Here is a 23,738-nt window from a genome sequence, read left to right as displayed (position 1 = left end):
AAAGAACTTCCCCCTAACATCCAACCTAAATCTTCCCTCCTTCAACTTGGATCCATTTCCCCTAGTCCTGCTATTGTCAGCCCTTTTGAAGAGTTTACTCCCCTCCTGGGTGTAGGTTCCCTTCAGGTATTGATAGGCTGCAATGAGGTCACCCCGCAGCCTTCTCTTCTCCAGGCTGAACAAGCCCAACTCCCTCAGCCTGTCCTCATAGGGGAGGTGCTCCAGCCCCCTGATCATCTTAGTCGCCCTCCTCTGGACCCTTTCCAAAATCTCCATGTCTTTCTTGTACCGAGGGCTCCACACCTGCACACAGTACTCCAGATGGGGCCTTACAAGAGCCGAGTAGAGAGGGACAATCACATCCCTGTCCCTGCTGACCACCCCTCTCCTGATGGAGCCCAGGATCCCATTTGCCTTTCGAGCTGCCAGAGCGCACTGCTGGCTCATGTTAAGTCTCTCGTCCATCAGGACCCCCAGGTCCTTCTCTGCCGAGCTGCTCTCAAGGACCACTCCTCCCAGCCTGTACGGGTGCCTGGGGTTCTTCCGGCCCAAATGCAAAACCTTGCACTTTGCCGTGTTGAACCTCATTAGGTTCACCCGAGCCCAGCTTTCCAGCCTGTCGAGGTCCCTCTGAATGGCATCCCTTCTTTCCACCGTATCAACCGCACCACTCAGCTTGGTGTCGTCAGCAAACTTGCTGAGGGTGCACTCAATTCCCTCATCGATGTCATTAATAAAGATGTTGAAGAGCACCGGTCCCAAGACAGACCCTTGGGGGACACCACTTGTTACCGGCCTCCACCTGGACATAGAGCCATTGACCACCACCCTCTGTCTGCGGCCTTTCAACCAATTGCTTATCCATCGGGTGGTCCACCCATCAAATCCACTTCCCTCCAATTTGGAGATGAGGATGTGGTGGGGGACCATGTCAAAGGCCTTGCTCAGGTCCAGGTAAATGACATCGGTCGCCTTCCCTTTGTCCACCAATGCCGTCACTCCATCATAGAAGGCCACAAGATTAGTTAGGCATGACCTTCCTTTGATGAAGCCGTGCTGGCTGTCTCGGATCACATGCTCATTCTTTATGTGATCGAGCATGTTGTCCAGGAGGATCTGTTCCATGATCTTCCCAGGCACGGAGGTGAGACTCACCGGCCTGTAGTTCCCCGGGTCCTCCCTGCTCCCCTTCTTGTATATGGGAGTGACGTGACCCTTCCTCCAGTCATCCGGGACCTCACCTGACAGCCAGGACTTCTCAAATATGATGGAGAGCGGCTCGGCAACCACCTCAGCCAGCTCCTTCAGGACCCTGGGATGCACGCCATCCGGCCCCATAGACTTATATTCATTCAGTCTAAGGAGGCACTGTCGGACTTGCTCTGCCCTTACAGTGGAGAGGGATTTACCTCCTTAGTCCCCACATAGAGGTTTGGGGATGCAGGGCTCAGGGACGTGAAAAAGACTAGAATCCTGGCCACCAGTGAAGACCAAGGTGAAGAACTCATTCAGCACCTCAGCTTTCTCTCCATCTGTTGAAGCCAGTTCTCCTTTTAAATTTACCAAAGTAGGTACACCTGTTTTGGCCTGTCTCTTCTGGCCAATGTACCTGTAGAAGGTTTTCTTATTGTTTTTCACATGAACACCATGCTGAATACGAGACTGCAATGTGCCCTTGCTATTAAAACTAATGGCTATATTCAACAAAATTTGTTGGAAGGCTGAGGAAGACAATTTCTACTCAGCATTGGTGAGGCCACAGCAGGAGTGCTGTGTCTTGTTCTGATGCCATCAGTAAAACAGAGAACTGAACACACTACAGTGAGTCCAGTAGAGGGCTACCAAAATGATGAAGGACCTAAAAAACCTCTCCTATTAGGAGAGGCTGAGAGAGCTGAGACTTTTCAGACCAAAGAGCAGACTTCTTGGGGATCTCATTAGTGCGTATAAATATCTAAAAGAAGAGTGCAAATAACACAGGTTCTTTTCAGTGGTGCCCAAGAGACAATGGGCACAAACTGAAAGGCAAGAGATTCCATCTGAACATAATGAAGGACTTCTTTAATGTGAGCACTGGCACAAGCTACCCAGAGAAGTGATGGAATCTCCCTCCATGGACCTTTCCTTGGATAGCTTCAAAAGTTGCTTGGACATGGTCCTGGGCAACCTGCTCTGGATGTCTCTACTTGAGCAGGGGATTTGGACCAGGTGACCTCTAGACGTCCTTTCCAATATCAATCATTCTGTAATGATGTGATTATGCAATCTGAGGATGTCCTGGGATCTCTATAGGCTAGACTGTGTTTTTTGTTTAGTGGTGATTGTTCTTTATTGTTGTATTCTGTTTGATTGTTTTGACGTGATTATAGGGCATATATGAATGTCACATATATCAACCTCTCATGCCCTTTGTCAAGGAAAGAAAACAAGACTCTTTGCTTCTCTAATCTAACAGGTTTTTGTTTTCTCTAATTGCCTAAACTCATACTTCAAATTTTCCCTTAGAGATGTCTGTATTATCTATTAGATATGCACAGTTTTTAATTAATGTTTGAATATATGCATTTTTATACGTTTCTATATCTGTCGATATATAATTTTCCTAACTAAATTTTCAATATATAACCTTTCCAAAATGTACAGCTTCTTGTAAATAAATTTGACCCATTACTTGCTGAAGTGACCTGAATGATTTTTCATAAATGGTAAAATTAAAAACTTTTTAATTCTTAATGTTTTATTAAAATTTTCAGCCTCTCTGTTGAAAATCTTTTGACTTTATTCCAAAAGCATCAGCCTTCTGGATACAAAGTCAACATTTTCCAGCAAAAACAAAAACAAATCTGATTTTTCCAAATTAACAAAAGTTTTCCTAAATTAGGACCTATTAGGCCAGTCACAGTGTTTTAAACACTGCACTCACAATTAAACCAACAATTTACATTATTTTTCTGATTTCTACATTATATTTCTGATTTCTTTTTCTGGATCATAAAACAAAAAAGTTATTGGAAGCTTCTTGAAGCTTCCAATACCCAACAGTAACGTGATCTTACTGATGTCAGCAGAGTCAACCATAACCAGAAGAAACAGTAGAATTTTACACTGTCAAAGAAATTGTGTCATTTTTTCCACTGACAGTGACTGAATTTTAAAATAGTTTTTTACAAGTTCTTCAGAATAACAAACACTGAAAGGAACTGAAGTGCAAATAACAACCTGTATCACCCTATTGAAGTGAAGCAGAATAGATAAAATTCAGTAACTTGTTAATTATTTTGGGTAGGAATAGAAAATAAGTGGTGAGTGTCTTCGCTGAAAATCTGTATGCAAGAATGCAGAAAACTGTGTGTACCTGAGCACGAGGAACCAAAACATTTCAGCTTCCCCACTTGCCTGTCCAGATCCTAATCAGTCAACAACAAACCCCACTAGCTGTGTTGAGACCAGTGGCAAAATGCAGAGCTGACTTCAGGGAGTGGGATTTCACTTGATGACAACAGCTGGATAAGTGCTGACGCATTAACTTCAAAACGAGTTGCATGGCTCAGAAATCATTTGCTCTTCACTTAAAAGACAGCGAAGTGTATTCAGTAAAAAATCCATTAAAAGGAGGCAAATTATCTCTTTAATATTGTTTAGTTATTCATACAGCTATGTCATCAGAAACATTTTAGTCGTAGAATCATAGAATCAGAGAATCAAAGAATCATAGAATGGCCCGGGCTGAAAAGGACCTCAAAGATCATCAGTTTCAAACCCACTGCCATGGGCAGGGTCACCAACCATAGACCAGGCTGCACAGAGCCACATCCAGCCTGGCCTTGAATGTCTCCAGGGATGGGGCATCCACAACCTATCTGAGCAACCTGTTCCAGTGCATCACCACACTCTGTGGTGCATCAGTGCATCATCACACATTTTCACTCAGAGTGAAAAACTTCCCCCGGTGTTTAACTTCAGTCTCCCCTGTCTCAGTTTAAAACCATTCCCCCTTGTCCTATCACTATTCACCCACGTAAACAGTCATACCCCCTCTTGTTTATACATTACCTTCAAGTACTGGAAGACCACAATGAGGTCTCCCTGGAGTCTTCTCTTGTCCAAGCTAAACAAGCCCTCAACCTTACTCCATAGGAGAGGTGCTCCAGCCCTCTGATGATCTTACTGGCCCTCCTCTGGACCCATTCCAAGAGCTCTGCATCTTTCTTGGGCTGGGGGCCCCAGGCCTGGACGCAGTGTATCAGATGAGGCCCACAAGAGCTGGGTAGAGGGGGACAAGCACCTCCCTCTCCCTGCTGGCCACCCCTCTTTTAATGCAGCCTAGGATATAGTCACGCTTCCAGACTGCACACTGCTGGTTCATGTCCAGCTTCTCATCCACCATGACCCCCAAGTCCTTCTCCATGGGCTGGTCTCAAGGAGTTCTTCCCCCTGTCTATATAGATCGCCCCAGCCCAAGCGCAACACCTTGCACTTGGCCTTGTTGAACCTCATGAGTTTCACATGGAGCACTTGATTCCATCGTTTGTGTCACTGATAAAGACGTTGAAGAGCACCAATTCCAAGACTGAACCCTGGGGACACCACTTGTGACTGGCCTCCACCCAGATACAGAACCATTGATTACAACCCTGTGACTGTGACCAGCCAACCAGTTCTTAATCCATCAAACAGCCCAGCTTTGAAATGTTTAGTAGGCTTTTGCAATATATTGATTAAAATAAATCTCCAATTTATATTGACGCTGATAATTACTTGTAAGGTTAATCCATTGATTTGATTTAAAAAAAAATGTTTTCCCTTTGAAAAACAATAGCAAAAGTACCTTTTGTGATCCAAATTGATATAAAAGGATGAAATACCTAATTGTCTGATATAACAGAACGGTAAATCAAGACTCAATATATTTTGTTTTGATTCCACTTGATCTCATTCTACTAAAAAGAACTCTGCTAAGCAGAAAATGAAGATCTCTCTTATTTTATCTCCATCCTTCCTCCCCCTTCTTTATGATATCATGCAAACTATTCACTAGAAACATCATTTCACTTGTGATAAAAAAGCCTCCCAGATATTTTTCATCATAGCTTCCTAGATAACGTTTTAAGTTCATCAGTTAGATAATTACATACTGTACAATGTGTCAGCAGTAGTCAGTGACAATATCAGGAAAAGGTACCATCTTTGAGCTGGGTTAGATCCGTGCATATCTTGAATCTTTTTCTCCTTTGTATTTCTCAGCACTGCAGACTGACACAGTTATTGTCTTTCTCCTCTCCCTGAATAGTAGTACACCAATGTAGAAAACATTTTTAAGTGTTTCATTGATGACTGTGCCACTTAATGTATACGAGTCAGCTATAATTGCTCATGAGTTTGATAAATGAAGCAAAAAGAGAAAAAAGAGAAAAAAAATATTTGCGAAAAAAGTTATTTGTAAGTGTTTTTTAGGTTTTTTGTTTGTTTTTGTTTTTTGATTCAGAAATGTGGATAAAAATTGCTTGTAACTGAAAACAGAGAGAAATCTGGGTGTCCAGGTTAATACCACATTTCATAAATACAGTACAAGTGATTCAGGTCGCAACTTCTGACTTGCACATGGTTAATGTTTTGAGCTCAGTGATATTGCCCTAGTTACCAGCCAAACTCCAGTTTGAAAGAAAACTCCTTAAGACCAATGTGTATTAAGAAGCAGGCATTCTTTATTGCAGTGCTAGATGCACAGGGAATCACTTCACCTAAATGCACACACCTGGCAGAAAAGATCTTCACCTTATATGCATGACTTACGTTACACAAGTAAAGATTTTCCTGCACAGTACAAATACATTTAATACTACCCCCAAAATCATTAACATGGGGTTCTGCTTTCCATCTTTTTGTATTGGTGGTCCTCTTGGTGTATCCTTTAGTTAAACTCTCTAGTCTTTTCACCTTATTTAGGATAGAAAGTTTCCTTTGTGGGATGCTTTCTGACTATCGAATCAAGGACTAGTTCTTACTGGTTATCAGTAGCAGGCTTATGAAGCTTTTTAGGCAGAAATGTTCCTCAATCTGTTAAATAAAGAGTTACAGTGCTCCACAGCATCCTCTCCTGTGAACATGCAACTCAAGAACTAGTCAGGCCTACTCATATAAATGTGTAAAGGCAAATTCAGTAGCTCCTTATGATGCTGAATGTCACAGTGTCGATCCAAAATGTGCTTTTTATTGTGACACAAAAAGCCACTGTTAAATCTGTCATTTCTTATAAAACTGACACATTCACCCAGTGGAGCCAGCACATTTGTTATTCAGTAATTCTCTTCCCTGTCACTTCCCCATCTCTCCAGCATGTCGTAAGTGGGCAAGGCTTGTATTACTTTTATTTATTACTGAAGGTCCTTCACTTTGGAAGTCTCTGACAAAGCCTTTTAGCAAAGGGTCAGCTCCATCTTCCAGCTTTTAAAGTGGTATACTCCTTCTCCAGCCTAAAAATACATGACATCTGGGGAAAAAGGAGATGTCCTGGGTTAAGTGAGCTCATGCTCATCTCACAGTTTGAAAATCAGCAGGTCTTCTGTGCTTTAATTGCTGCTCTTACGAGACAAGATGAGCAAGGTGATTGCAAGAAATTCCAGAGATCATTACTTGGAAAGGTGTGGGGTTTCAGGGATGTACTGCATTTAGGAAGAGCATCATAAAATGGAGTGAAAACAGAAGAAAGCTTGCTTGAGTTATGGGAAGAAGAATGATGTTGCTTTGATTTTATTTGTGTACACACCCTGGGCAGAGCAGATGCTTTAGATGCTGAACTGGTTTTTGCTTTGTTTTGTTTTTAATGAGCATCACTTGTCAACTGAATGTTTCTGGTATAGCAAAGCACACCAGGTGCGGAACTTTCCACATGGCATGAAATCATTCGTAGAATTGCCTAAATCATTGGTGTCCAACTTTTTGGCCTGCCTAAGTGAAGAGTGTGGGACAAACAAAGACATTAAGAATAAAAGACATTGCAAATGAATAAACAAGCTTGGCAGCTTCTTGTGTCATATGTAAAGATGCACGAGGTGCCTGGCTGGTACACGTGACCAAAGGGTTCTTACAAGGGGGATAAAAAAGTTGGAAGCATATATATTTGTAAAAGGTCTTCATTTTGCACCAGCAATGGAGTCAATGCCTCACTTGCCACAAAGGTGGCAGTCAAAGGTGGCAGTGTATGCAGCAGTCTTGGGCTGCATACACTTTTGCTTTGAAAGTAATGCCTCCTATTTATTTTCATAGAAACTACAACAGATAAAAGGGCACAGTAACACTATTTGATAGCGCAGATTTTCAGCTACAAAACACTTTTTCAACATAGTCACTACCATTACCTATACATTTTCACGCACAATGAACAAGAGCCTGCTTGTAAGAATCTGCACAAGTGGAGGAGACCCACTATTGCTGTCACCACTGCTGCAACATACTGCCACCGCCTCACTGTGCCCACATCCACTGTTTGGTCACCAGTAATGTTCAACAAGTGTTAATGAATGCCAGTGGGTGCCATTTTATTCCACATGGAGGAAATCAATGACACACCTTTGCTTCATTTAGATTTCCAAGTCAGATTCCATTTTGCCAGACTGCCCCTCTGTTGCCATCCATCACACTGCAACAACATGTAATAGAGTATGTGTGGGAAGGTTCCACATCTACTGCCGTACCATCTCTTGACATCACGGACCAAGGTAATAAAATAGCAGACATTACTTTTGGAGCTCAGAAAATATATAGTTCATGCATATAAGTAATAAAACTTATTTTTATATTTTATATTTTTTATTAAACCAGAGTGCAGCAACAACTGTGAACTAGTGGGATATATGACCTCGTTTTTCTGAAATTAACACATTACCCTGGTTCAATAGCAGTGGCTGCAATTCTCAGTGAGGCCTTGAGGTGTTCATCAGAGATTTTTTTTATGACATTTTACTTCTTCTGTACTTCATTTTTGAAAATAGTTGTTCACAAATGTACATACTGCCAAGCAGTGATGACATAAATAAGCTGTGATTATGAAAAGAGGGATATTTTTCTCTGATAAGAAAGAGCTTATAAAAGTAAAGAGACATGGTCAGATTTTTGAATTGAATGTCTGACTCTATACACTCCATTTGAAAATTCCCAGGTATTGTATTTATGCAAACTGAAAGTGGATTTGCAAATATACAAACAGGAAAAAAAAAATTTTTTTTCAATCTTGAAGCTTGTTCTCAAATTCCTTTTCACAACAAATACGTTCTCCAAGACCCTTTGGAACACCAAGATCAAAGCCTTAACTATAAAACAGTCATAAAAATGGTGGCCTAGTTTTTTCAATAGTATTTCAGAGAGCAATTTACTTCTAATGTCACAGACTCATGATCTCAGACACGAAAGAACCTATCAATTCCCTTAATTTAAATAGGTTTTGGATACAGCCCAATGGAAGGAGAAAAAAAGTGACAACAGGAAAATAGTTACAATTCTAGCCATGCAATGGAAAATAATCCAGAAGTCTGCAGAGAAGTAGGGAGGAAAGATAAAGAGGACGGGCAAGGAGACACAAAGTAGCTCCAACCCCACTGAGGCAGCTGATGCCATCCTGCCAAGAGCTTTGCCATGGGGAGCCCCTAACTGGTTCATGGGGTAGACATGGGGGCAGCTGTTTGCCTGCCTTGGATGCTTATGTTGGGAGTTCCTGCTTGCAGAGACTTGTTCTTCAAGTGAAATTCCATGTTTTCTAGTGGAAGGAAACTACAGTGCAAATAATGGGCAGAAGTTAAGGCACTTCTTGTTTTGGCACCAAGGTTTTCTGGAGCTGGTTTGTGCTTGGGGGAAGACAGTGTACACTCCCATCCTGCTTTATCTGAATGCAGCCTGGATAGATTCAGAACACTTGTGTGTGGTTTAACTATTCCCACTCACAGTACGGTACGCCCTTTTATTTTCCTTCCAGAGTACTGCTTCATTATTATGCCAAACTGTGGAAACATCACTAATGTTTTGTCATCATCCTCAATAGCTGTTTAGAAGTTTAGTGCCACAGGACACTTTGAGATCCCCCTCTGCCATTCAGCAAAGACACGTTCAGCCCAGTGGTGGCACTGGACTAGTCAGAATTTAAAACCAGATCCTGCATGTAATTCTATTCATTTTAGTCAATTCTGTAGCTATCCTAACTCTTGCCTTTCTGTTATTCCTGAGATCAATCTGACTCAAGAGTCATGGTATGAAGAATATGCCTGGTATACAAACTACATATTTGACAAATTTACACTTATAAAGAAGAAATTTACTAACTTCTGATATTCCGTTGCTCTTTTTATTATCATGTGCTACTGCTATGAATAATCAGTTCATAACATAGAACACGCAGAAGTATACTCAATTTTCATTCAGATAAATCTTGTGCACATTGTTTATGATCATTTTTTAAACAGAACAACACAAGGCTTGCCTATAATTGAAATGATGCATTAATTATCCAGGAATACCTCATTCTCATGCCTACAGCTGCTGCCATCTTTTATGCTACAGTATAAAATTGTAATTTTTAAATGTTTATTTGTATTTTTGGGTTATTTTTAACCCAAAGTATAAAAAAAACAAGTCACTGTGTGAATAGCTTCATTCTTTCTAAGAGCTTATTCTTCTTTCTAATAGTTCCTTCTTTGTTGCTTACCCAATTATTTTTAGGTAATATTCATGAAAAATGAAACGACTGAATGAAGTCTTCTGACTTTGCCAAAAGCCTCAAGCATTCCAGCAGACTGTGGCTTGACATATATGCAGTACTATTTGTTGTCTGAACAACATCCTTATGAATATGGCCCGTATTTTGCCATCTAGCTATAGAAAATAGACATGCCACAAAAAAAGAAAAAAAAGGAGAAAAGAAAAAAAAGAAAGAAAAAAAAGAAAAAAAGAAAAAAAGAAGAAAAAAAGGAAAAAAGAAAAAAAAAAGAAAAAAAGAAAAAAAGAAAAAAGAAAAAAGAAAAAAAGAAAAAAAGAAAAAAAAAAAAAGAACAACCCCCTATAATAATAATAATAGTTTTGAACAAAAGTCACATGAATAGCAGTGACGATATCAGTGCTTTAAGCAGGCGGGGAGCCCTACAGATCTTATGAACAGAAACAAGTTAGGCCATGGCCATGCTGGAGGTGTCTGCATTATCTATCTTTCATTATCCAGAGAAATCAGGCTCCTCCATATTAGCATCTTTTTGGTTCTCAGCATGAGCAGGAGTGATAATTTGACTCCATTCTCTTTAGCAGCCTTTAGAGAATTTTCTGGCAGTTTGTGCAATTAATGCCCATTGAAATGCAATATTTTTGAGAGAATTTGAGTGATTTAGTTTTGTTTTCTGAAAAGACAATGATACTAGGTTTGTGAAAAGGATAACTGAATGAACATGGACACTGTTGTGGGAATGAAGTCAGAGAGTAAAAAGAGAGTGTGCAGCAGAGAAGGAAAAGAAAAACACCCCGCTCAGATTTTGACAAGACAGAAAATACAGAGGCAGTAGGAATGCTGAAAGATATAATGATCACATTTCTCTGTTGTGAAATTATCATGTCCATGCAGCCTTATTTCTGCAGATCATCCCTTTATCTCAAAGGTCACAATAACAAGAACTATCTACTGCCTGAAGTTTGGAGAATAAAATTTTTTTACTTCAGCAGAGTTGCAAACAATTTTGCTGCTGTACGTAAGAAAATAACTTATTTATTTTGCATCTATTACAAATAAATATATCTTTGTCTGTGTGCATCTTTGTAACACATTGGTATGAGTATAAAAAATATCCAACAGTGCTATCAGTGGTTATAACAAAAGCTTTCTTAAAAAAATGCCAAGTCCCAGGCAGTTCTGCAACTTGCCTTGTTCACAGCCTTCAGTGTACCTTTTGTGAGATGGGAGGATGGAGAAGGCCAGATTCTTTGTCCTTTCTCTGTGGGTACACAAATCATTGACTTCCTCCCAATAGAAAATACTTTACAATGGAGATGCCCCATTTTACAAGTGTTGAGGTCACACATGGTGGTGGTGGCTGGACTGAGAATCCTCCCCTGAGGAAAGCAGCTGCAGTGGATCCAAGCCCCTGTGTGGAATCACGGAGAAGTTTGCTTGCTGTCCAGAAAGAGTGCCACCACTCATTACTCCTCTACAGCCCATGGGTGGCTTGTTGCATGCATTTGGAAAAGGGTGGCTGTTTGGGGCTTCGTTTCATTTTGTGGTTTTGCACTTTGCTTTTAAAGCCCGATGCTGTGCCAGTGCTATACCATAAGTTTTAAAAAAAGGTCTGAGTAGGATGAGAAGAAAGAAAAAAAAAGATCAAAATCTGGGAAACAAAAGAAACTATAAAATGTTACTACTATTATGTTAAGCAAAAAGTGAAGAACTATTTCTACTGTAACTTTCCTGGGCGGAGCAGGCCATCTTTGTTTCTAAGAAAAATTTTAGATTTTAGTGTCCTCTGATTTCAAATAACTTTCAAGGTGAAAAAAAACAACATCCATTTATTTCACAGCAAACAGCAGCTGGAGCAAGATCATATAAGCAAATGAGTTTCAGAAACTGGAAAGAAAATAAATCAGCGTACCAGTTTGATTTTCAGCATCTTTCTCTGATCACTAGCTCATACTCACACAGCTTTCCCTTGGGAGACAGCTGCTTTTGTTGCCTGTTCAGTCTCAAGACAGGCTCATTTCTACCTCTGCATCACAAAATAGGAGGTAGAAGAGTCTCTTGTCTGTGCCCCTCTTCAATCATGGCTTTTAACCTTCACCAACTTTTCCCAAGACCAATCATTGTTCTCTGAGAGTGCCACATAGTCTGCAGAATGTACAATAGAATGAGCTCAATGCTTTCTCTCCCCAAGAAAGGACAAGCAGTTTATTACTATAATAAAGGTCATGACACTGCTTTCTTGTATTAATGCTGTATTTCTAGAAAGATCATGCAGCTCAGATGATAAAAATAACAATTCTCTGAGAGAACACTGAGACTTCATCTTTCAGGCAGTTTACATAATTAAGCTATTCTCAGTCACCTTAAGATTTTGAAAGCTTAAACAACTGATGAGTTTAATTAAGTATAATTCATCTGTTCCAAAACCCATAGGCTAGTAATGAAATTAGATGATTGTTTGCTTTGCATTAACCGCTACAAGCTCTATGCAGCAAACTCATCCTTAGTACACAAAGCAAGCAGCAAAAAACTATCATCCCCTAAACAGTGATAGCATTTAAGAATTGTTTGACCCCTTGCAGAATGGTACTCCAGCACGCTAACCCAACTGCACTACAACAAAAATCCACGTGCTCCCCAAAGCACTGCAAGAGCCTGTAACTCTTTTACCATGGCTAATTCTGCTGGGCCTTTCTGTCTCCAGGACCCAGTCTCAGTTGTTGGCTGCTGTCACCTGTGGCTTGTCCAGTCCTTACTATATCTGTAAGGAAATTGTTGTGCTGCACTTCATTGAGAGGAATTTTCTCCAGGTGGGGAGTGGAAGAATTGCCTCTGTCCATAATAGAGGCAAGCCTCCAAAAAACAATGGAAACTCAGTCCCCAAAACAGAACTTGGGAAGATGTAAACATTTCCTTATTACTATAAGTAAGTGTTTGGAAATTTCTTTTTAATTTACACTCATTCTTAACCTACTCCAGAACTGTGCTGTAATTGACCACTGGAGGAGCACAGCTTCCACCTCTTCTATCTCAGGAGCTCAGCAGAGAAGGAATATTTCCACTGCAGAGTCACACATCTAGGGGAAGTTGAAGTCTATTGCTCTGCTTTCACATAACTTCTGCATAAATCCAGAAGTAGTCACTGATCAGGATATGGCTGATAAAGAGCACCCTGAACATATACACCAGTGAAGAAAAACCCACTGGTTATAATGAGGGGAAGTGGGTGGTGCATGAGAGAAATAGGAAGGTCGGTGGTACTCCAGGAGCTGCATCAGGAAACAGACAGGGCTTGTAGCTGGCAAGGAGCATACTTGTTTCTCTTTCAAGTCATGATTCTTCTGTTTATCAACATAGGAAAATAATGAGTTGTAGCACTAGAACAAGGCTTTAAACCACGGTTGTCCAACCTTTTGGCCTACCTGGGCTGCACTGAGTGAAGAGGAATTGTTTTGGGCTGCATATATGTAAGAAACTCCAAAAATATTGACTGCTGTTTATTTCTACAAGTTATTTCTATTGGTAACTATAATTCATACAAAGAGAACAATAACACTATTTGATAGAGTGAATTCTCAACTAGGAAACACTTTTTTTAACGCAGTAATCACCATTATCCATTTTCAGTGGCCATTATGTAGAGCCTGCATGCTGCACTCCTAAAAATTTGCACCAGTGAAGGTGACTCACTGTTCCACAGCTGCTATGACAGTGTTGTTGCTGAGATGCATCACCCACCACCTCACTGTGTTCACATCCACTGTTTTGTCTCCATAAATGTTCAGCAAGTGTTGATGAATATTGACAAATGCAATTTTTTCCACATGGAGGAATCCAGTTCCACGCCTTTTCTTCGCTCCATGTCAGATTCCATTCTGTCAGACTGCCCTTCTACTGTCATCTGTCACACAACAATAAAGTGTAGTGGAATATTTGTGGGAATGTTCAGCCTCTACTGCTGCTGCCTCTACTGCCATATCACCAATCTGCCTCTGACGTTGTGGGTTGATGTAATAAAACAGAAGGCATATATAATATCTTAGTAGTAGTTAATATATATAAATAAAAAAACATTGTAATTTTAACATTTTTTATGAAAACATAAAGAAGAGAACACCCAGCACATAAAATTAGTTGGTTATTCAATGTCTTTTTTGTGAAACCAATGCATCAGACTGATTGGATGGCAGTGGTTGCAATTCTTATTGAGTTCTCAAGGTTTTCATCAGAGATTTCTGACAAAATTTTACTCATCCTGTGCTTCAATCTTGACAACAACTGTTCACAAATATGCATACTACCAAAAGTTGATGACATTTATAAGGCATGACTATGAAGCAAAGAATATATCTCTGCTACGACAGGTCTTATAAAAGTGCAGTAGAGAGACGTTCACATTTTGGGGTCAAATATGTAACTGCAACTCTATACATTCAATTTGAAAATTTGCAGATCATGTATTTAAGTCAACTGAAATTCCTTCATCACAGTGAAAAGCATGGTTGCTTATTTGTTGATGCTCACAGGACTGTGTTTAGCCACTGTATCAAAATGAACACAATTCTTTGCCATCACTTGAGTTAGCAGTGCACTGCTCCCTCCCCATGCCCTCGTTAAAGCCCAGATAGGGTTCATAATGCAGCAATGCTCAGTTGTTGCTAAGTGATGGCTATGTGCCCAGGGTGGGAAGATCCTCTAGCTTTAGAATAAGAGGCAAGGACAGGCTGCACTACTTGTTTTAAACATCTTGCATGCTTGTTTTGAATGATGTTACTTGGCAATGTTTGTAGGGACTACTGCATCAGTGATAACCAGCAGCCTATCACTAAGCAGAATGGTCAGTAAAGCCCTTTTACCTCTTTTTTATCTTTCATTACAGATATGTTTAAGAAAAAAACTATCATCCATAGGATTCTTTCTATGCACAGGATTTTTGCTGCTTACCTTCAGACAAATATTAATGTAATTGAAATATACAAATAAAATTCAAAGTATTTGGGAATGTGTAACCATAAAAATAGCACTGGGTTTGAAGATATTCTGTCAAAATCACTTGATTTTTTTATTCAATATTTACCTTTCCTGATTAACTTCCTTATAAATGACATAGATTATGAGATTTAGTGCACTCTTAGTAAATTTGCAGAAGACACCAAGCTGAATGGTGTGGTTGATACAGCAGAAAGAAAGAATGCCATCCAGAGGGATGTTGATAAACTCAACATGCAGGTCCTTATGCACCTAATGAAGTCCAACAATGCAAACTGCGAGGTTTTGCTCTTGGGTTGAGGTAATCCCAGATTACAAACTGGGAGAAGAATGCAACAGTACCCTACTGATAAGGACTTAGGGGTCCTGACAGATAGAAAACTTAACATGAGCCAGCAGTGTGCATCAGAGGTCAATGACATCCTGGGTTACATCAGAGGAGGAGTGGTTAGCAGGGTCAGGGTGGTGATTGTTCTCCTCTGCTCTGCCCTCATGAGGCTCCAGCTGGAGTGAGGCTTCCAACACAGAAAAGATGTAGAACTTCTAGAAAGAGTACAGAGGAGGGCAATGAAGAAGATCTAAGGGCTGGAGCACCTCTCCTAGCCTGAAGGATTTGGGTTTGTTTAGCCTGGAAAAGAGAAGACTGCAGGGGGACCTCACTGTGGACCAATATTTAAAGGGAGTTTAGAAACACGAGGGAAATCAACTTTATCACAGGTAGATAGTGATAGAACAAGGAGAATGGTTTTAAACTAAAGGAAGAGAGGTTTAGCTCGTATTTAGCTTCTTCACTTTAAGCAAGGCTCTTCACTGTACTCATTGTACTACTACTTTTTTCTGTTTTTTTGTCTGTATCTAGACAAAATATGAAACTGACATGAAACTGAGCTGCACTTAGGTGTGTTGGCAGTCAAATGATCTTTGCATTTTTAATAAGCAGAACAGTCCAACAACTAGAAAAAAAAGGCTGTGTCAGAAGGGAGGACCTAGAGCCCTGCTGCCAAAGTCTGGATGTGACACAGACTCCCTTGGGTAAGCCGTGTGTGTGGAAGATCTGTAGTGTGGATGTTGCGACACTGTACTTGCATTGATTACATGCCAAGCTGTGAAACAGCCGGCAGCACTGGTGTGGATGCTGTTAGCTTGCCCTCTCTGCGTATAGAGTCTGAAACAAAGAAAACTGCCTGTGAAGGCTGCACCCTTGAGACAGGTGGACCTGCGCTGTAGAGAGAGAAGGCACTGACAGACTCATCAGTGTCCAGTGTTTGCTCACAGTGTCCAGTGTTTGCTCAGTTGAGCAAACACGTATTGTTAACAGTTACATAAGAAGAGCTCTCATTGCAGATTAAATAAGCTCGAGGCTGGCATAAAGGACAATTTACATAAGCGTGCACCAATGCACTGGTGGCTGTCACCAGGACACTGAACAGTGCTAATCATTTTCCTCTGCTCCACCTTCCCACAATAGCCCCCACAAGTCTCAAATACCGACTGGAATGGCATTAATTTACCATGTTCTGATAATTAAAGATTGCAAGCCAGCACTAAAGTCTGAGGCTGCTAACCTCTAATACTAAGAAAGCATCTCACAAGATTTCAACAGGGCTCAACACACTCGAGGCTCAAGTAACATCAATGAACCTTTGCCGTATGCAACTACTGCCAGCTATCAGCAGCGATCAGTTGCTGGTGTGCCAGTTCCATCATTGACACATGGTGGATGATGGTCGATGATGATGGTCAAACTACTGATAGCTGACAAGGATGTTGTTAAGTCGATCTATTTAGGCAAGAAGAGCTCAGAGTGTGGAGTTGCCAGAGAAGGGGCAACATGCAAACTGTCCAACGCTCCATGTTTCCTTCTCCTCAGCAGTGGAATACAGGAATAACATTGCCCTCTCGTGGGTAATCGATGAAATGAAAAACGTCAGCTCCAGTCCTAGTGTGGGCGTGGCCTCGTTAGTTCTGCTAGTCTCTCCCTGCAGCCTCTCGAAATTTTCATTTTGTGTACTCAGATCGTTCAGAGTTGAGAACTGTATTTTGCAGAGCCAGGACTTCCTTTTGAGTGGAAATCTCTGTGTGCTGACAAGGAGTAACTCTATGAGGCTGTGCCAGAGCTCTGTAAGTGCCAGGTATTTCAGATCCAGATTCTTTTTATTGCTGGAAGGCAGGAAGAAGCATCAATCTCAGTAATTTAGCCTAGGAGCTAAGACACAGAACTAGGCTTGTGACAGTCAAGTAGGTCTGATTTGCTTTCAGAACACCCTTTGTTTCTGTTAATAATGCTCAGCCTGAGCAGTTCAGATCGCAGCTCGTGAGTTGATACAGTGCATTGTGAAGAGATGCAGCATAACAGAGATTCTTCTGAGAAAACATGTGAACTGTGCAGTACTGTTCAGTACTTTAAGTACAACAGTACTGAAAGTCTATGGTATAGAGGTGGTGACTAGCCTGCCATGATGGCTGTGGAATTTAAAAAGAGTCTGTCCTGAGAAGGTACACACTATGAAGAGAACTGATTTTGGTTTTTGTCTAGATCTCAGAGAACCTGACTGAAGAAGAATGAGTCAGCTGGTAAAAAGGGGAGGGAGGAGAAGGAGTAGAATCAAGTAGCAGAGGGTAGCCGAAGGACAAGAAGGTTTGAGACAGGCTAGCATGATTTTGCCTTAAACATGACTGCTTGATCCTTCTGCCCTGAAATGGTACTGAAGTCTGCATTGCTGCAGTAACTGAAGCACACATTCTCCAATCTTTCTAATCTCAGAATATCTTTGGGAAAAAAGACACATGGCTTATACGATGGCATTCTGTCAAATGGCAAACACAGATGTTTTATGTTGAGTATGATTGCTGGAGTAGTACTCATTAAACAAACATTATTCCCTTCTCATCACTAGAAGAATATCCCCTGCTCTGTCCTCCATTATGAAGAGCACCTGTCAACAACCACAGCAAAATGACCTAAGAATACATTAAATTAATGATGTTCTGGTTTTAAAATTATTTCTCTCACTTTTCCATCTGATATATGTTATGATATCTGATCTGTGTATGTGTTTATATAAACATGTAAGTATATGTACATATATCTTTGAATGGTAGGGTGTGCAGCACTTAGTAAAACCTTAGTCCATGAAAGTTCTTGTTCAGTCTGTCTCCATTTCAATGTACTTGGAAGGAAGAATAAATGGAGAAAGAGCAAGCATCATCTTGTCTAGAGAACAGGTGCTTTGAAGATCCAGCTGACTGCTGAAATAGTATGGTGGGAGATAAAAGGACTGTCAAGAAGTTCAATGCACAAAAAATAAGCCACATTTAGATGGCGTGTCTTTCAGAGCACTGGAGTGGAGGATAAAGAAAGCGCTTCTAAACAATGGCTGCTTTTATTATTTTGGGTTTTGCAGATACACGACATTTAAAGAGAGGTAAATCAAGGTTAATAAAGTCTCTAATTGCATAAAATGACTCTAATTGTATAAAATAGTAATGCCAATTCTGTAGAAGTTATGAGTAAAGGGAAATACAGAATCATAGAATCATAGAATCATTAGGTTGCAAAAGACCTCTTGGTTCATCTAGTCCTACTGTCAGTCCATCACCACTCCACCATGCCCACTAACCACATCACTCAGTGCCACATCTACATGTTTCTTAACATCTCTGGAGACAGGAACCCACCACCTCCCTGGGAAGCATTTTCCAATGCATCACCATTCTTTTAGAGAATAAATCTTTCCTAATATCCAACCTGAACCTTCCTGGCATCACATAGATTTATTTTACAAATAGCTACCTTCAATTTTGGTTCAGCTAGCCTTCAAGCCCTCTGTGGAAGGAGGAGGAAGTGCCCCACTTCAACCCCACTGCTTCCAGACCTCCATGTAAAACAAAGCCTCTGTTGCTGTGCTCTAACCTCTTGTGTTCTGACATTGCTGCTGTGTCCCAGATCAGAATTATATTGCTGCCAGACCAAAATTCAGTTTCTCACAGGACAACCTTTGCAGTGTCACCCTAAATTTCTCACCATGAACTGTCTTCTCTATTCTACCCATTCCAATCAGACCCAATGTTCAGCAGCCAGGCCCCTGCTGCTCTATGAGACCCAACACTGCTGCTCCCAGTCCCACACAGCCACTCTGGCTGAAAGCAGGAGCTTTCAGCAAGACAAAGCTACAGACACAAGCTGCTCCTACCGAAATTCTAGCTAGTCAAGATTCAGAGCAGGAGCAGACAATGCATCCTGTAAAGTTGTTGCAGTAGTCCCAGCACAAGTACATGGAGCTGTGTCATCAAGGTGACTTGCTGGTGCTCCCATCTCTTTGGAACAGTCAGGTCTCTGACAGCAGGGTCTCCGCGTCTTTCCAATGTCCATGTCTCCATGCTGTCATGAGCGTGCTGCTGCAGCTACATTGCTTTACGTAGGTAAATATTCTCTCCCTCCTCACTTTTTCTTTTTTATAAAGCTATATAAAAGTCCGGTGTAATGTATGAAAATATGCTTAACATATCTTGCTATTATATTAGATTTTTGTTCATGCATCTCTTTAGAGAAAAACACAGACATATGAAGGCACAAACTTGTTTAGCAATTGCAGTTGTGGGTCTTTTGGCAATGTTGTATTTCAGATTCATAGCAAAAGGTGGTGCTTTCCAAATTTTCAGCCCAAGAGAACATGACTTTTCACACTCCTTTACTATTAATTTCTCTAATGGAAACCCATATAAGGGCAATGCCCTTATCATCTATGGATAATTTACTATAATGTTGCAGTGAGTACACAGCTGTACAACTGGTTTAGGAATCAAATTATATCACAACTTGTGTTCTGACCCTGACACTGCCAAGCATTTTGCAGGCAACATTTCTAGACACTTGTATTACATTACTTATCCATATCAGTAAAATGAATACAGATCATATCAGCTGCTTCCCAAGACTGTTGGGTTGAGTGATGTTTCAATGCTGGTGAAATCTGGACAGACTAAATATGCACAAACTGGTAGAATGTTTTTACCATCAAATAAGCCCTTTAGTTTAGAGTTAAGTCTTCAGCAGACTTCAAGGAAAGCAACTTATGAAATAAAAAAGAAAATAGCCACAGATCAAATGGCAGAAAGTGCTCACTACCTCTTGGTTTAATTATGTGTTTGAGAAAAAATGTCTTGGTTTAACAGATTCATCTACAACAGAAGAAAATCAAAACAAATATAAAGTCATGCAGAAAAAAAATAGTAGTTCTGCCTTTATCCAGAAACCTTGAAAGCTCGCTTGACCTTGATTTTCAGTATGAATACAGACCATGAAAGTGGAGCCTCACAATCCTTCTGACTTTTTGGAATTTAAGCAGGAGGTGTCAGAAAAGCTTTGCTTTCCCTAAATATGGGTAGTGGCACAACTTGGCATAAAGCTTTAAGAAAACAGAATGCTTTAGCCGCAAAATAATGCTCATTTTTCTATTGCTAAAGACAACTTTCAGACAACTATTTCCCTGGCTTGTTTACAGTTTTGCAGCTTCCAATGTTTGAAAACAAAGACTTCTCTACTGGACTTAACTGAAAAAGCAGTGCTGCATTTTTTCTCGTAACAGAGATCTTTTTTTCTACCAGACAGATCATGTTGTTCAACTGAAGGCCAAGGAAAGAACTTAAAAACCTGCCCCAACATCTGCTTTTTTCTTGCACTTCCTTGTTTCCGTTCATGAATCCACTTGCTTCCATTTGTGAATCATTTTTGTGAATCCATAGTTAGAACAATGCTCTGCTATTCACTATGCAATTATATAAAAAAATACTCTGCTTTTTACCATTGTTCCTTCCACTGATTTTCTTTGGCTGTTACTACAGCCTACAGCAGCCCAGTTGAACATTTCTACTTAGTGCATAGCAATGCAGCAGTGCAGGTTGTCCACATACACAATATGCAGGCACAGAATCACAGAATCAGAGAATCACGTAATCGCAGAATGGCCCAAGTTGGAAGGGACCTCAAGGACCATGAATCTACAACTCCCCTACCACATGCAGGGCCACCAACTTCCCCATTTAACACTAGGCCAGTTTGCTCAGGGCCCCATCCAATGTGGCCTTGAACACCTCCAGGGATGGGGCATCCACAACCTCTCTGGGCAGCCCGTTCCAGCACCTCACCACTCTCTCTGTAAAGAACTTCCCCCTGACATCCAACTAAATCTTCCCTCCCTCAGCTTATAACCATTTTCCCTCATCCTGCAGTTATCAACCCTTTCAAAGAGTTGATTCCCCTCCTGTTTGTAGGCTCCCTTTAGGTACCGAAAGGCTGCAATGAGGTCACCCCGCAGCCTTCTTTTCTCCAGGCTGAACAAGCCCAGCTCCCTCAGCCTGTCCTCATAGGGGAGGTGCTCCAGCCCCCTGATCATCTATCTGGCTCTTCTCTGGACCCTCTCCAACAGCTCCCTGCCTTTCTTTGTGCTGGGGACTCCACACCTTGACAGTACTCCAGGTGGGACCTCACAAGAGCAGAGCAGAGCAGGACAATCACATCCCTGTCCCTGCTGGCCACCCCTCTTCTGATGGAGCCCAGGATACCATCTGCTTTTCAAGCTGCAAGAGCACACTTTTGGCTCATGTTAAGCTTTTCATCTATCATGACCCCCAGGTCCTTCTCTGCAAGGCTGCTCTCAAGGACTGCTCCTTCCAATCTGCATGGATGCCTGGGATTTCTCTGGCCCAAGTGCAAAACCTTGCACTTTGCCGTGTCAAACCTCATCAGGTTCACCCAGGCCCACCTTTCAATCCTGTTGAGATCCCTCTGAATGGCATCCCTTCCTTCCACCATGTCAACCGCACCACTCAGCTTGGTGTCATCAGAAAAGTTGCTGAGGGTGCACTCGATTCCATCATCGATGCCACTGATATTGATGTTAAGCAGCATCAGTCCCAAGACAGACGCCCTGCGGGATGCTGGCCTTCATCTGGACATAGAACCATTGATGACCTCCCTGTGTCTGCGGCCTGTTAAACAATTTCTTATCCATTGAGTGGTCCACCCATCAAATCCACATCCCTCCAATTCAGAGATAAGGATGTGGTGGGGGACCGTGTCAAAGGCCTTGCTCAAGTCCAAGTAAATGACACTGGTTGCCTCTCCTTGTCCACCAATGCCGTCACTCCATCACAGAAGGCCACTAGATTGGTTAAGCATGACCTTCCCCTGGTGAAGCTGTGCTGGCTCTTGGATCACATTCCTCATGTGATCAAGCATGTCGTGCAGGAGGATTTGCTCCATGATGTTCCCAGGTAAAGAAATGTGACTGTCAGCCATAGGAATTGCCTCTAGCTGCCAAAAAAATACAGGTCACATAGTATGCACATTTGAACCCTATGTAAAGCATCATCAGTTGGAATTTAACAAAAAAAACCCAACACTTCCCTTTTAGTCTAGACCTACGAACCCTGTCTTAAACATAAAATCCATAAGATCTGAAAATAAAATGCAATATTTTGTGAAATAAAGTAAAATAAACACACCATTTATAATCTAATGGTTACTTTCTTTGTTATTTTCATTATTTTTTTTTATAAATTGAATAGGTTAGTCAAGCTTTTAGTGTCTAGATCCAATGAGAAACTATTATTTGCATTAACAGCTAAATGATATATTACTTAACAAAAGTGAAAAGCTTGATCAATGAACTGCATTTTACTCTAGTGCACAGAAAAGGGTGAACTTGGCATTTTCTACTTGGTTCACTACTACTATTTCACACAAACTGAAAACAAGTAGTTGTTAGAACTTAAGTGGATTATACTCACAGGCAAGCATAACTAATTTGGTGATCATAAAGAATTCAATTATAACCTTCAGGTATGCATGTGTGACTCTGTTTCTATATAGAGAATATGAATATATTCTGAATATAGATGTTAGACAAACTCAGTAGTTCTACCTTAGTTTGCATTGGAGATATTCAAGACCTGCGTGGACACCTACCTGTGCAGCCTGACCAAGGGAGCCTGCTTTGACAGAGGGTTAGACTGGATGATCTCTAGGGATCCCTTCCAGCCTCTACCACGCTGACTCTTCTTCAAGCCAGCTAGCAGCGTGGCAGGAGAGATGCTGTCAAACGGCATTCAAGTAATAATATATCATCAACAACATTTTTTGTTTAGTTAGTGCTTGCTTAGAGCAATTTTCTGCAAACCACATAAGCACATAGCTAAATTCACATGGCAGCAAGATGAATACAAATACAGTTGAGCATAGTACTCCCTCATTTTCATTGTTTCAGTTTTTGTTTTGAGTGTCTCTATTAATGTACAGGAAACTGCCCACAGAGCATAGTTTTATATCTTCTATGTGTAAGATGTTGGTTGACATTTTAACCAACAGTATTTACAGTAACAACACTGCAAGAAAAAGATGAGATCAAGAAAAATTAATTTGGTACAGCATAAATCAGCTTTCTAATTTGAAGATGTATATATACGTATTATACCTCTGTGAAAGCCAAGTGTTCAGCATTTGCAATAGAAAAACACCCCTAAAGGGTGAGTCAGTAAATAGGTAACTTTGGTGATTAAGGCTAAATTAATTGCTGTGATGCTAAGAAAGAAATTAAAACCCAGAAGAATTAAAAATGAATTCATGTCTATAATGCTAATAGAGAAAATGCTTGAAGACTAGTATTTGAGATTATTAGTGGAAAGAATTATGCGTGGGATGCTTAGACCTTGAGCAGATAAATATTCTATCACAATGCACAGCACTGGTAAGCAATCTTTTAATATTTATTGAATGGGACCATAACTACATATACATTTGTAGATTTTTTTTTAAGGTTGACAACAGCAGCTCTTCAGAAAGAACACCAAGCAGATAGTAAGGCTGTACAAGATGGAGAATTATAGAAATAGAACAAAGACGTCAGTTTCATCTGCTGTGATAACGCCTATATATCATCCCTGACACTACGCTTTGCCTGAACACACCAAATGGTATAATCAGTGGTAATGTAAGAGACCACAGCATTTACCCACGGCTAGTCACTGCAGTCAATAAAAATCACTG

This window comes from Tetrao urogallus (genome assembly GCF_951394365.1).
Source record: "Tetrao urogallus genome assembly, chromosome: Z".
In the NCBI taxonomy this organism is placed as follows: Eukaryota; Metazoa; Chordata; class Aves; order Galliformes; family Phasianidae; genus Tetrao; species Tetrao urogallus.
Note: the sequence above shows the minus strand (reverse complement) of the source record.